The sequence below is a fragment of the Cetorhinus maximus genome, chromosome 6 (genome assembly GCF_964194155.1).
Source record: "Cetorhinus maximus chromosome 6, sCetMax3.hap1.1, whole genome shotgun sequence".
Lineage (NCBI taxonomy): Eukaryota > Metazoa > Chordata > Chondrichthyes > Lamniformes > Cetorhinidae > Cetorhinus > Cetorhinus maximus.
Window position 1 is genome coordinate 130,735,882 of NC_135884.1, and position 15,489 is coordinate 130,751,370.

General features: G+C 46.1%; 1 protein-coding gene across 1 annotated transcript in view; it reads right to left on the reverse strand.

The window, feature by feature from the left end:
• The window catches only part of pmfbp1 (polyamine modulated factor 1 binding protein 1), a 967,668-nt gene that overhangs the window by 145,941 nt on the left and 806,238 nt on the right, over positions 1 to 15,489 (reverse strand). The window lies entirely within an intron of this gene.

Here is a 15,489-nt window from a genome sequence, read left to right on the forward strand (position 1 = left end):
GCTATATTGTATTATCTAGTCACAAAAAGGGCAGATGACAAAGGAAGGGGCCAAGGATTGATCAGAGGGTTTAGTAGAAAGTGGCTGATTAAGGTTGCTGTCTACAGCATAGGGAACAAATGTGATACTTTAATCAGTTTGAGATTCTGAATTCCAGCATAAGACATTCTGACTACTAGTAGAAAGATAGCAATATAACTGTCAAATTGTGACAGTTACACTCAATATGGGAATGTTGATTTTTCTTATATATTACTACCTTGGTTCTTAGCAAAGGATCATTGGAATTTAAGAATTTGCCTAAAATGAATGGTCTTCAATACCTGAAAATCTAATTCAGTACGCTTGTGCCCTTCAGTAGTTTTGGAAATTGAAAAATGTTGCACCTTTTAAAATGTTGCACTCTTCCTATCCAATCATATTTACCTGTTTATTTTTTTTCGTTCATGGAATGTGAGCATTGCTAGCAACAACATGCATGCGTTGTCCATCCCTATTAGAGAAGGTGGTGATGAGCTGCCACAGTTTAAACACCAGATAAGACATGACTGTGACTCCAAATTATAATGTGTGTTTCTGAATGTCCTGTAGGATGGGGAGAAAAGGGATGCAAGAGTATGGTAAAGTAGTGTCATGGAATACACTTTATTTGCCTGGATGGGCACAGTGCAATAACACTCAAGAAACTCAACATTATCCACCAGTGTACTGTTGTTGTAGTGTGTTCTCTCTAGAGGATGCACTGCAGCAAGTCACCAAGGCCTTTTAAAAATTCATTCACGGGATGTGGGCTTCGTTGGCTGGGCCAGCATTTATTGCCCATCCCTAGTTGCCCTTGAGAAGGTGGTGGTGAGCTTCCTTCTTAAACTGTTGCAGTCCATGTGGTGTAGGTATAACCACAGTGCTGTTAGGAAGGGAGTTTCAGGATTTTGATCCAGTGACAGTGAAGGAACGGCGATATATTTCCAAGTCAGGATGCTGAGTGACTTGGAGGGGAACTTCCAGGTGGTGTGTTCCCATCTATCTGCTGCCCTTGTTCCTCTAGATGGTAGTGGTCGTGGGTTTGGAAGGTGCTGTCGAAGGACCCTTGGTGAACTCCTGCAGTGCATCTTGTAGATGGTACACACTGCTGCTACTGTGCATCGGTGGTGGAGGGAGTGAACGTTTGTGGAAGTGGTGCCACTCAAGTGGGCTGCTTTGTCCTGGATGGTATCAAGATCCTTGAGTGTTGTGGGAGCTGCACTCATCCAGGCAAATGTATTCCATCACACTCCTGACTTGTGCCTTGTAAATGGTGGACATGCTTTGGGGAGTCAGTAGGTGAGTTACTTGTCATAGGATTCCTAGCCTCTGACCTGCTCTTATAACCACAGTATTTATATGGCTAGTCTAGTTCAGTTTTGAGTAAATGGTAATACCCAGGATGTTGATAGTGGGGATTAATGGTAATGCCACTGAACATCAAGGGGCGATGGTTGGATTCTCTCTTGTTGGAGATGGTCATTGCCTAACACTGGTGTGGGGTGAATGTTACTTGCCACATGTCAGCCCAAGCCTGGATATTGTCCAGGTCTTGCTGCATTTGGACATGGACTGCTTCAGTATCTGAGATGTTGCGAATGGTGCTGAATATTGTGCAATCATCAGCAAACATCCCCACTCCTGACCTTATGATGGAAGGAAGGTCATTGATGAAGCAGATGAAGATGGTTGGGCCGAGGAACTACCCTGAGGAACTCCTGCAGTGATGTCCTGGAACTGAGATGACTAGCCTCCAACAACCACAACCATGTTCTTTTGTGCTAGGTATGACTCCAACCAGCAGAGAGTTTTCCCCTGATTCTCATTAACTCCAGTTTTGCTAGGGCTCCTTGATGCCACATTCGGTCAAATGTGGCCTTGATGTCAAGGGCAGTCACTCTCATTTGACCTCTGGAGTTCAGCTCTTTTGTCCTTGTTTGAACCAAAGCTGTAATGAGATCAGGAGCTGAGTGGCCCTGGCGGAACCCAAACTGGGCGTCAGTGAGCAGGTTATTGCTAAGCAAGTGCTGCTTCATAGGACTGTTGATGACCCTTTCCATTACTTTATTGATGATGGAGGGTAGACTGATGGAGCGGTAATTGGCTGGGTTGGATTTGTCTTGCTTTTTGTGTACAGGACATACCTGGGCAATTTTCTACATGCCAGTGTTGTGGCTGTACTGGAACAGCTTGGCTAGCGGCGCTGCTAGTTCTGAAGCACAAGTCTTCAGCACTATTGCCGGAATATTGTCAGGGCCCATAGCTTTTGCAGTATCCAGTGCCTTCAACCGTTTCTTAATATCACGTGGAGTGAATCGAAATGGCTGAAGACTGGCATCTGTGATGCTGGGGACCTCCGGAGGAGGGCAAGATGGATCAACCACTCAGCACTTCTGATTGAAGATTGTAGCAAATGCTTCAGCTGTATCTTTTGTACTGATGTGCTGGGCTGCTCCTTCATTGAGGATGGGGATATTTGTGGAGCATCTTCCTCCAATGAGTTATTTAATTGTCCACCACCGTTCATGACTAGATGTGGCAAGCCTGCAGATCTTAGATCTGATCCATTGGTTGTGGGATCGTTTAGCTCTGTCTAGCACTTGTTGCTTATGCTGTTTGCTGGTGCTGCTCCTGGCATGCCCTCCTGCACTCTTTATTGAACCAGGGTTGATACCCTGGCTTAATGGTAATGATAGAGTGGCGGATATGCCAGGCCATGAGGTTACAGATTGTGTTCGAGTACAATTCTGCTGATGCTGATGGCCCACAGTGCCTCATGGATGCCCAGTCTGGAGTTGCTAGATCTGTTTGAAATCTATTCCAGTTAGCACAGTGGTAGTGCCACACAACGCGATGGAAGGTATCCTCAATGTGAAGGCGGGACTTCATCTCTGCAACAACTGTGCGGTGGTCACTCCTACCGATACTATCATGGACAAATGCATCTGCGGCAGGCAGGTTGGTGAGGATGAGGTCAAGTATGTTTTTCCCTCTTGTTTGTTCCCTCACCACCTGCCGTAGACCCATTCTAGCAGCTATGTCATTTAGGACTCGGCCAGCTTGGTCAGTAGTGGTGCTACCAAGCCACTCTTGGTGATGGACATTGAAGTCCCCCACCCAGAGTACAGTCTGCGTCCGTGCCACCTTCAGTGCTTCGTCCAAGTGGTGTTCAACATGGAGGAGCACTGATTCATCAGCTGAGGGAGGGCAGTACGTGGTAATCAGCAGGAGGTTTCCTTGCCCACGTTTGACCTGATGCCATGAGACTTCATGGGGTCCGGAGTCGATGTTGAGGACTTCCAGGGAACTCCTTCCCGACTGTATACTCTTTGTGTCATCAGCAAACTTAGTGAACATACATTCCGTCCCTTCATCCAAGTCATTGATATAAATTGTAAATAGTTGAGGCCCTAGCACTGATCCCTGTGGCACTCCACTCATCATATCCTGCCAACCTGAAAAGGATCCATTTATCCCTACTCTCTACTTCCTGTTAGCTAATCAATCCTCTATCCATGCTAATACGTTACCCCCATACCATCAGCTCTTATTTTGCGTGGTAACATTTGATGTGGCACCTTGTCAAATGTCTTCTGGAAATTTAAGTATAGCACATCCACAGGTTCCCCTTTATCCAGGTGGCTTGTTACTTCCTCAAAGAACTTCAATAAATTAGTCAAACATCATTTTCCTTTCACAAAACCATGTTGATTCTGCTTGATTGCTTTGAGATTTTCTAAGTGCCCTGCTATAACCTCCTTAATAATAGATTCCAACAATTTTCCAACAACAAATGTTAAGCCAACTGGCCTGTAGTTTCCTGTTTTCTGTCTCCTTCCTTTCTTGAATAGAGGAGTCCTATTTGCTATTTTCCAATCTGATGGGACCTTTCCAGAATCTAGGGAATTTTGGAAAATTAAAACTTAAATTAAGACTTAGACATATATCACCATTCATTCACTGTTGCGAAGTCAAATTCCTGGAAAACTCTATCTAATTGTGGGTGTGCCTTCCACATAGATTGCAGCAGTTCAAGAAGAAGGCTCAACACCACCTTAGGAACTCTTCAAAAAGGAATGGACAATCACGGAAAGCTTCTTAGTGATGTCTAGTTCTGAGAATGAGTTTTAAAAAATATACCACAATCAGCAATGGCCCCAGCACTGATTCCGCTGGCAAGTGACTTTGACATAGATTTATTCAGAACCACTGTTTGCTTCGCTGGTTTAGTTGTGTTTCAATCTACCTCCAATTCCATGGCCAGAATTTTTAGCTGAGCGGGCGAGCACGCGCCCGACCCGCTCGAGAGTAAAATGACGCACGTTGACATCAGTGAGTGTCTCCGACGTCATCGCGCACTTGTCCGATATTTCGGTCGGTGGGCGCGCGCAGGAGTCGACAGTGCGCCCGCCGACAATTAACAGGACTATTAGGGCCATTAAATGAATAATTAAATGGAAATTTTCACTGTGAATCAGCCAGGCGGCCTTTGGATTTTTTATGAAACCTCATCCAGGGGCGGATTGAGGTTTCCAACAGGAATTTAAAATACAGTAAAAATACTCGGAGCTCATTTATAACATGTCCCTGCTCATGTGATAGAGTCACATGAGGGGACATGTTTTTAACATTTTAAAATTCTTTATTTGTATTTTTAAAAATCTTCAGCTCCCTGAGGCAGCTCTGTGCCTTCAGGGAGTTTTCAGTGCGCGCACCCAAGCGCATGCACGAACTTCTGCACTCGCCCTCCACCCAGGCAGCACTCAGCGTTGCAGTGTGCAATTCACGCTGGCTGGCTGTTAATTGGCCAGCCAACGTGAAATCGAGGTTGGGGCCCGATTGCGGGCGGTGGTCGGCTTTGAGACCGCTCTTGGGCCCCCCTGTCACACCCGCCCGACGAGGTAAAAATCCTGCCACATGTCTTCCTACATTTGTATTGCATGATATTAAAAGTCATACTGAAGCCTAAATGTATCATATCCTCAGTATTATGTTGTCAACAGGCTTGTAATTTGTTCAGAATGCCAATATATTTGCTAGGCAACAAGTCTGATCCATAAATCCATGCTTCTTCTTCTTAGCATCGCACACCTATCTAGATATTCAATTATTCTCTTTTGGGATATGTTCTAATACTTAAGCCACAAATTCGTTATGGATATTATGTTAGCTATTCTTATGTTAGTCCTTGGCAACACTGATTTTTCAGGTCTTGGAACAGACGCCTGAGTTCCCCTTTGGTGCTTAACTCCTTTAGAAGAGAGAATTCGAGCCAACTTTGACTTCAGCAACATAGATGATTTGCTCAGAGTCTACTTTAACTAGGAAAACTGGTATTCTCAGACAGTATGACCATTCAAGGACTTGCAATGAACATAGGCCCAGACTTGGCAGTAATAACAACAGTGAAGCTATCAGCACTCACTGTTATTAAGGAATAAATCAGACAGCAATCTTTGTGATCTGCACATACTCAGTTAAATGTGGAAGTCAGGAATTTGCTGTCTGCCTTGCCCTATTCCAGGATCTGGATTGTCACATTGCTTATCAAGTATCCAGTACTGGAAGAGCTGAAACTTCCTCCAACTAAACGTTGGGAAGACCGAAGCCATTGGCTGGGATCTAATGCTGGGCCAAGGTCCCAGCGTAAATGTCAGGGATATGCAATACCAGCTTTCCCCTCAGCCATTTAACAGCCAGCAGGCCATTAAATGGCTTGAGGAGAGACTTCTGTCTACATCTGGAGAGGAATGTCTGGTCTCTGAAAGTTGCTGGTCAACCAAATGGCCGGCAGTTTCCTGGTCCCAGCAGTGCCACTGGGAATGGTGGCCGCCGCTGGGACTGTATCTAGTCCTGATCGGTATTCATCACTGGAGCCGGATGTGAAGATAAGGGTGGAGTGGGGGATATCACCTGAACCAGGCTGGCATACTGTGGCGAGGAGGACGAGGGGAGGGGGTGGGCATGCCAGGGGAGGAGGGCAACGTGTGTGGGTGGAAGAAGACCACAGGGTGCGGCCTCTGATGGATTCTGGGGGCCCATGAGGATATACATTCCTCCTTGCTTGCCACCAAGCCATGCAGTGAAAGCTACCTGGCTTTATGTTTGGTGCCAACCTCCACTCATTGTAAGTTAAATCCCGGTGGCCACTTAAGGGCTTCAATTGGCCCATGAGTGGGTGAGCCTCCTGATGCTTCACCCGCTGCGGGTAAAATTGTGGCGGGAAGGGGAGAATGTAAGCATCAGGATAGAGCCTATGGCACTGCGCCCAAATTTATGCCCCCCCCCACCTGCCAACATCGATCCATCCCCTCCCACCCCATGGGTATGTATATCTTTTCTTGGGTAAGAGGACCAAAACTGTACACAATACAGTCTCAGCAGTCTCACCAATGCTTTATACAATTGCAGCAAGACCATAAGAAATAGGAGCAGAAGTAGACCATTCGGCCGGTTGAGTCTGTTCCACCATTCAATGAGATCATGGCTTATCTGATAATCCTCAACTCCACTTTCCTGCCTTTTCCCCATAGCCCTCGATTCCCTTACTGATTAAAAATCTGTCTATCTCAGCCTTGAATATACTTAACGACCCAGCCTCATAGTCCTCTGCAGTAAAGAATTCCACAGATTCACTACCCTTTGAGAGAAGAAATTCCTTCTCATCTCTGTCTTAAATGGGCGACCTTATGCCCTCTGGTCCTACACTCTCCCACAAGGAGAAACAACCTCTCAGCATTTACCCTGTTAAGCCCCCTAAGAATCTTATATGTTTCAATAAGGTCACCTCTCATTCTTCTAAACTTGAATGAGTACAGGCCCAACCGACTTAACCTCTCCTCATAAGGAAATCCCTCCACATCCGCAGACATCCTAGTGAACCTTCTCTGGACTGCCTCCAATGCCAGTATATCTTTTCTTAGATATGGGGACCAGAACTGTTCACAGCAAGATCTCTTTACTCCTGTACTCAAATTATCTTGCAATAAAGGCCAACATACCATTTGCCTTTCTAATTGCTTGTTGTATCCTCATATTAACGTTAAGTGACTCATGAGCAACAACACCCAGGTCCCTTTGGACATCAACACTTCCCAATCTCTCACCATTTAAGAAATACTCTGCATTTCTATTCTCACTACCAAAGTGAATAGCTTCACACTTTTCCACATCATAATCCATCTGCCATGCTTTTTCCCACTCACTAAGTCTACCTATATATCCTTGTACCCTCTTTGCATCCCAATTTTCATTCCCAACTAGTTTTGTGTCAACAGCAAACTTGGAAAAATTAAAATTTGCTCCCCACATCCGAATCATCGATATAGAGTGTAAATAGCTGGAGTCCAAGCACTGGTCCTTGTGGTACCCCACAGGTCACAGCCTGCCAACCTGAAAATAACCCATTTATTCCTACTCTCTGTTTTCTGTCCGTTAACTGATTCTCAATCCATGCCATTACCCCCTATCCCATGTGCTTTAATTTTGCTTACTAACCTTCTGTGTGGGATCTTATTGAAAGCCTTCTGAAAATCCAAATACACCACATCCACTGGTTTCCCCTTATCTATTCTGCTAGTTACATGCTCAAAAACACCACCAGGTTTGTCAAACATGGATTCCCTTTCATAAATCCATGTTGACCCTGCCCAATCCTACCATTATTTTCTAAGTGTCTAATTATCATATCCTTTATAATAATTCTAGCATTTTCCCTACTATTGATGTCAAGCTTACAGGTCTGTGGTTTCCCGTTTTCTCTCTCCCCCCTTTCTTAAATAGTGGGGTTACATTTGCCATGTCCCAGTTTGCAGGAACCATTCCAGAATCAATGGAATTTTAGAAGATGACCACCAATGCATCCACTATCTCTACAGCCACCTGTTTCACTCTGGGATGTAGACCATCCGGTCAAGGGGATTTATCAACTTTCAAACCCATTAATTTTTCCAGTACTATTTTTTTTACTAATAATATTCTCTTTCAGTTCCTCATGCTCACTGGTCCCTTGGTTCTCTCGTATTTTTGGGACGATTTCTATTTTTCTTCTTTGAAGACAAACATAAAGTATTTATTTTGTTTCTCTGCCATTTCCTTATTCCCATTATAAATTCTCCTGTCTCTGCCTGTAATGAACCTACATTTGTCTTTGCTAATCTTTTCTTTTTTACATACCTATGGAAGCTTTTAGTCGGTTTTTATGTTTCTCGCCAAGTTACTCTCATTCTATTTTCTCCTTCTTTATCAGTTTCGTGGTCCTCTTCTGCTGAATTTGAAAAAATTCCCAATCCTCAGGCTTACTACTTTTTTAACCACTTTATAAGCCTCTTCCTTTGATTTAATGTAATCTTTAACTTTTCTTGTTAGCCACATTGCATCATTTTGCTTGATGGGTTTCTGTACCTTAAAAGGTATATTTGTCGAAAATCCTGTATTAATTCCTTAAACGCCAGCCATTGCCTGTCTACCGTCAAACCTTTTAATGTAGTTTCCAAATCTACCACAGCTAACTTTCCCCTGATACCTTCGTAGTTTCCTTTATTTAGATTTAAGTCTCTAGTTTCAGATTGAACTACATCTTTTTCAAATTTAATGCAAAGTTCTATCATATTGTGGTCACCCTTCTCTAAAGGCTCCTTTACAATAAAATTATTGATCAGCCCTTTCTCATTACACAATACTAGATCTAAAATAGCCTGTTCTCTTGTTGGTTCTTCAACATGCTGTTCTAGAAAACCACCTTGTATACATTCCATGAAAAGTGAGTGGCATATTACATTCAAATGCCAACTCCTTCACTTTGGCTTTCCCAACCATCGCCTGCACAATGTTCCTCAGGCCAACATACCTTGCAGTTCCACCCATTGCTCTTTCTCAAAGCATCTCCTCACATCCCATCTGAACAGCCACCACTGACACTCATCCTCATCTTATTGTCATCTCACAATGATCCCTCACTGTCACCTCTAAATATATTGTCCGACAATCCTCTCAAAACATTCATTTCTCATGCTCATAACTCGCTTTTCTCTCTCTTTGAAGAGAGTACAGAACACCAAGGAGGGGCAGAGAACTGGGAGAGGCCCTCCAGCGAATGCTAACCTGACTGCTGCGGAGGAGCCAGCGATGCCCACATCCCATGAACAAATGAAAAAAAAGGTGGTCTTGGAGATCAGCAGAGTGGAAAGGTGCATTGGCCATTGGAGATACATACCTAGTGGCAGAATCAGATCTCACACAGCCAAATGACACAACACTCATTCATGAGACTTGATGTCATCAGTAACTGAAATTTGATCATCTGCCTATGACGATTTTGAACTCTTGTAGTTCTAAATCATTTCTTTCATCTGCCACAGGCCCTTCAATACTCACACAGGAGGGTGCAGGAAAAGTCTTCAGAGGAGATCACACATTCTGAAGAAGCACTGCCACACGACTCATGCACACTCTCCACCAGCTCAGATATCCACACCTTGGGTGGACCTCCAAGCCAGATAATTGGATTGTCATAGTGTGCCACACATCACAAGTGGGCAGGAGCAGGAGCAAGTGTTGGAGAGTGGGACAGCAGCGGAGGGTCCCTGTTGGAGGATGCAGGACACTTCAAGCTCTGCTCAGCTGCACGCAGATGTTGATCCTCAGGGGCTATCAACAAAGCAAACTATTCTGGAGCAGCAATAGAAAATGTGTGCGGTTCTGTCAGCATTTCTAGAGGCAATGTGCAACATTGGAGAGAGATTGGAGAAATCCTAAAGCACGAGTGTCATGATGTCTCCGACCTTTGTGCTAATGTACACCTCCATGGAAAAAGTGGTCACCCACATGGAACATCAGACATTGCAGGCAACCAAGTGCATGATTTTGACCAACGGCCTGCACACTTAACCTGCCAGTTTAAATAGGATGGAGGAAAGTTTTGCCTTGGCCCTTCAACTCCTCGCTAAAGTGCAGCAAAGTGCTCTCAGGCTCTTGGTTAGCAAGCGCAGGTAGGCCACGAGAGGGAAGCTGGAGAAAGGGAAGATAGAAATGGGGGAGGGAATTTTACCAAATCAATTAGAAGGTGCTTAGCAGCAGAGTGGAAGCTGTAAAATGTGAGCAGTACACATTTGGCTGTATGTCCAATGCCTTTCCGTTGCTTCTGGATTTTACCGATGGCGGCAACCACGGAGGGTGAACTTCACACACCGAGGTGGCGGAAAAGCAATTCAGATATTTAACAGTTAAATTAACTGGAGTCTTGCAGCGCATTTCTGATTTTACTGATGGTGCATGGAGATCATGGGGCTTCAGAGTCTCACCTGGTTAAAGGCAAGGAAACAGGAAATCAGCCAGGCATCGAGAGAGTCAGAGTGCAGTGCCAGGGAAAGTAGTGCACAGGGCACATTGCTCAATGATGGCAGAGGGGTGGAAAGTGCCAATGCTAAGGGAGCATGCTGCCAGGCTGACTAAGGGGGAGTGGTACGTGCTCCAAAGGAACAGTAGCGGAGGGGAGCAGTCTGGGTGTTGAGGGCATGTTGAGAGAGCAGCTAATAAAGCATTGTAATAGGGGCATTGAGTACAAGAGTAAGGAGGTCATGTTGAATTTGTATGAGAGACTAGTTAGACCTCATCTGGAGTACTGTGTCCGGTTCTGGGTGCCATACTTGAGGGAGGATGTGAAGGCATTGGAGAGAGTACAGAGGAAATTCACAAGAATTATGCCAGGGATAAAGAACTGTTACTATGAGGATAGATTTAAGAGGTTAGGACTGCTTTCCTTGGAGAAAAGAAGACTGGGAGGAGACCTGATAGAGGTATTCAAGATCCTTAGGGTTATGGATATGGTAAATAGTGAAAAATTGTTCCCGCTCAAGAGAGCATCAAGAACTAGACGGCACAGGTTCAAAATAATTGGTAAAAGGAGTAATAGTGATATGAGGAAAAACTTTTTCACCCGGACGGTGATTGGAGTCTGGACAAACCTCCTGAGAGGATGGTGGAGGCAGGTTCGATTGAGGTATTCCAAAGGGAATTGGACTGCTATCTTAAAAGAAAGAATCTGCAAGGTTATGGGGATAAGGCAGTGGAGTGGGACTAGGTAGAATGTTATCTCAGAGAGTCAGTGCAGACTCGATGGGCTGAATGGCCTCCTCCTGCACTGTAAAGATTCTTTGATTCTATGGATAGAAGGCTGAGGACTAGTAGAAAGTGCACCTGCCATGGGCTTTATCTACCCAGGCTTCAGGGCTCCCGTTGAGGAGAAGGGCAGCTCAGAGGGAGGGAGGTTCAGGCACCGGAGGGGGCACATTAACAACCTCAGGATCCTAAGAAAGCCAGTTTCCTAATGGTACCCTCGGGAAGCCCACAGAGAAGTACGGCAACATACTCCTGTGCGCCGAAGAGGCTATCTCCAGGGTACAATGTATTGTCCAAGGCTGAACTATTTGCAGATGTCCACCACTGATCTCCATGCCATGCTCCAGGATGAGCTGAGATTCATGGGGTTTTGGTGGACATTCAATGTCAGAGGTGCTGAACGTCACAGTGGCTCACAAACTCTATGCATCTGGCTCTTTCCACAGGAGATATGTATGGGATCTTGCAGTGTGCAGCACATCGGTGCATCAAGGTGGTGACAAATGCCATGTTCAAGAGGGCCGGCAACTATATGTGCTCCCGCACTGACCTGGAAAGTCAAGTGGAGAGGTCCATTGGGTTCAACGCCATTGCTGGATTCCTCCAGGTACAAGGTGTCATTGAGTGCACGCATGCTTCCCCGGACCAACCAGCCTTCATCAACAGGAAGGACTTCAATTTGCTCAATGTTCAACTGGTCTGCAAACACCGAAAGCGGATCCTACAGATGTGATTCCTTGCAAGCAGCCTTGACACCAACATGCTTCGGCAGTTCCAGGTGCCACTGTTTTCTTGGACCCCCGCATGCTTTCTAGGATGGATACTCGGAGATAAAGGCTCAAGACATGGCTGCACATGCCTGTGACGGACCCTCAAACTAATGCAAAGAAGAGGTACAACTTCTGCCATGAGTCAACCCGAATGACCACTTCAGCAGGCCATTGGGCTTAAGGTGCTGCATGGGGGGTGGGAGGTATTGAACAATGAGGATATCGTTGATTGTGGTGCCTCCTCTGCTGAACAGGATGTGGAGGAGGCTGCTGAACAGCTGATGCAAGATGGAGGACCCCTTGGACCACAAGCAAGGCACAGAGAGATGCGTGCAAGAGAAGCTCAGGACAGGATAATACATAACCACTTCTTGTGACCCTTATGCCTTTTCAGAAACATTTTAATCTAACCTTTCCTTTATTTTGTAATCCATTGTTTAGCGTTCAGGTACACAGTGCACAGTGGCAAGGCTGAGGAGCTGACCAATTGTGGCTTTGTCCACTACAAGTCCATTGAAGAAACAAGGCTGCAGATGAGATCTTACAGGGCAGCAAGGATTGGAAGGAGAAGCAACATGTGTGAGCCCTTTATTGAATGGCACAACAGAAGCAAGACTTTATATTTAAATGATTTAATCACCCATGCATCTATGTGCTCTTCTTAACTCTCATATGGGTGCTCCTACATGATGCTCACCCTGTGCTTGCAGCTGAAATGGAGGTATGCTGCTGACCTTGCTGCCATAGCTGGGGATGATCTTCGTGGCCATCCTCTGGCTGCTTGAGGCACAGATGCAGCACCCTCCTCTGTTGTTATGGTTACTCAAGGCGCTTGAGTCACTGGCAGAGGGGCTGAGGAGCTGTGGTCCACACCAGGAGTGTCCTGAGATGCGCCCCTATATGCAGAAGGTAGCTGCTTCTCCTTTCTTGCAAAGCATACTTGTCTTTCCCTGCTGACCTGAGAAGGAAGAGGACCTGCTGAAATTCCAGACACCTCGACCTCCTCTCTCCTTGCCACTGCTCCATAGGCAAGGCGATGGTATGCAGATTTGTGGGCATCTTCGGCATTCACTGATTGGTTTTCTGGATCTGGCTCTCCATGAGGGTCGCTAATCTCTTGATGGAGGCTCGCACCTATCAAAGTCATGGCAGCACTTATTGCCTGGACGGATGTCTACATTGTCTGCACGTGGGTGCTCATGGTCACTGGCAGCAGGTTCTGTGTTGCTAATGTCTCCAAAGGCATGTCATCATCATGGGGCTTAGCCTGGGCCTGATCTCCCACAGTCCTCTGAATATCAACTGGTCTTGGCTGTCACAGCCTCCATCAGCTGGTCGGGTGTGTCTGTGATGTACTCACCAGGTTGTGACCTTGAATCTAACTACGAATGCAGAACCACCGATGTGAGAGTTTCTGCGCTGGTGGAGAGTGCGGGTGAAAGATATGACGCTGCACTCTCTGAGGAACCTTATTCCTCCTCAGAGGTGGCTGCCTGCCCCGATCTCTTGAGCTCTGCATGTTTCAGCATAACCCTGATCTGCATCAGAAATATTGAAGGGTTATGGGCTTCCGATTTCCTCAACCCAACTATGCCTGATGTGGAGCTTCATGTGTCCAGTGGTGGAGACATGAGCACTATAATTTGTGTGTGCCAGATGCATCCTTGTGCCCCTCCACATTCATTCATCCTCTTGGTTGGGCACTCCCGCCGGTCTTGGCCCTTTCCTTACTGTTGTGTGCCATTTTCTCCTGCAAGCACACGAATGAAGACTGTTAGCTTCCTCATGGATACAAGAACAACAGCTATGCTGGTGGCAACCCAGCAGTCCATGATGGGGGCACATGAATGCCTCCTGTATACAGTTACTCTTGAGGGACATTGTGGGTGTCAACAATCAAAGACTGGCGCTTTCATCGAGCTGCTGCCTGATTCCTTTGCCACCGGCTGGGTGATCGGGCCGAATGAAGGTCACCGATTTGCTTGCAGCACTGCATCTAGGTTCTTTGGGTGACTCCATGGTTGCAGTTCCTCCTCTGCAATTTCTGTCCTGGCTTGCTTTGTCAGGTGGGCTGGCCTCCTCTTCCCATCCCTGGGGAAGAGGACTTCCCACCTTGCCCTTGCAGCCTGGAGAAGCACCTGCATGGGGGCAGCACTGAATCCTAGGGCCACCCAGGATCTTTCTTCTGCTATTCTTGCTGCAGCCTTCCAGTTAGCTGCTTGACTGAATGCAGCAGTCTGGCAGAGACCGTCTCTGAGCAGTCAGGAGTGAATTCAGGGCTAGCAGCCCTATAAATATGGTGCCACGGCTCCTCTGAGTTAATTGGCTGGGCACCTTGAGATTGTGTGCAGCCCAGACACTGAACCCCCAAGTGGATGTGGCACCCACTTCCGGTTCCGTGCAGCAAAAATCCAGCCTGGGTCTCTGCTGTAGGCACTCCCAGTCCTCCTCCCTTGCTGAGCCTGTCAGTGCCCCACATGCTGACTCCTCTCTGAGGACTGAGTCTGCCCCTGTAGGGGAGGCAGTGTTTTTTTCTTTATTCTTTCATTGGATGCAGGCATCACTGGCAAGGGCAGCATTTATTGCCCATCTCTAGTTGTCCTTGAACTGAGTGGCACACTAGGGCATTTCAGAGGACAGTTAAGAGTCAATCACATTGCTGTGGGTCTGAGTTACACACCAGGTAAGGATGGGAGATTTCATTCAATAAAGGACATTAGTGAGCCAGAACCAGAAAGGTTTTTTTTTACAACAATCAATGATACTTGTCATGGTCACCATTACTGAGACCAGCTTTATATTCCAGATATTAGTTAAATTTAAACTCCACTAGCTCCGGTGGTGGGTTTTGAACTCATGTCCTGAGAGCATTAGCCTGGCCCTCTGGATTACTGGTATAGTGACAGTACTACTATGCCACCATTTCCCCTGCAGGGACAGATGTAAGGATCCCCAAACTTAAAGGATGTCGCCACAAGCATCTGAGCAGTCAGAGCAGGAGAACAAAAAGCCTGACTCTAGCTCTGCTGAAGCACCACATAGAAGTAACAGGAAAGGAAAGAGAAACAATTTGTAGTTTCAAAAGGAAAATCACTTTGGTGTTTAAAAGTCTGTTGATATGTCAATTTTACTGTCAATATTTAATCACTAACAAAATTTATTTCAAGTTTCTGTTGTCCAGATATCTCCACTGATGCCTTTCACCTGCCTAGTGGCCACCAGCCAACAGCCTTGAGGAAAATGGTGGGCAGGATTATGCCCACAGGCTTCAGGTTCTCCCGCACTGACCCCCGCCCCCAATTTAGTGGCTACAGGGCAGGCTTGCCACCCTATTAAAGATGGCGGGTCGGCTCTGGAAACTGAAGGGCCTACAGATGCCCTTTAGCTACTGGGTTTAAAGCTGGAAGGGAAATAAAATCTGAGCCACTTGTTGGCCCTCCAGTACTGAAGGAGCAGAAACTGGCCTTTCAAGGTAAGTGAAAGAGAGGACAGCATTCCAATATGGAGGTGACCTCTCTCCAACTTATTAAAATTAAATTAAAAAAAAAAGGCCTCAGCATCTGGGCCACTATTAAGGGGG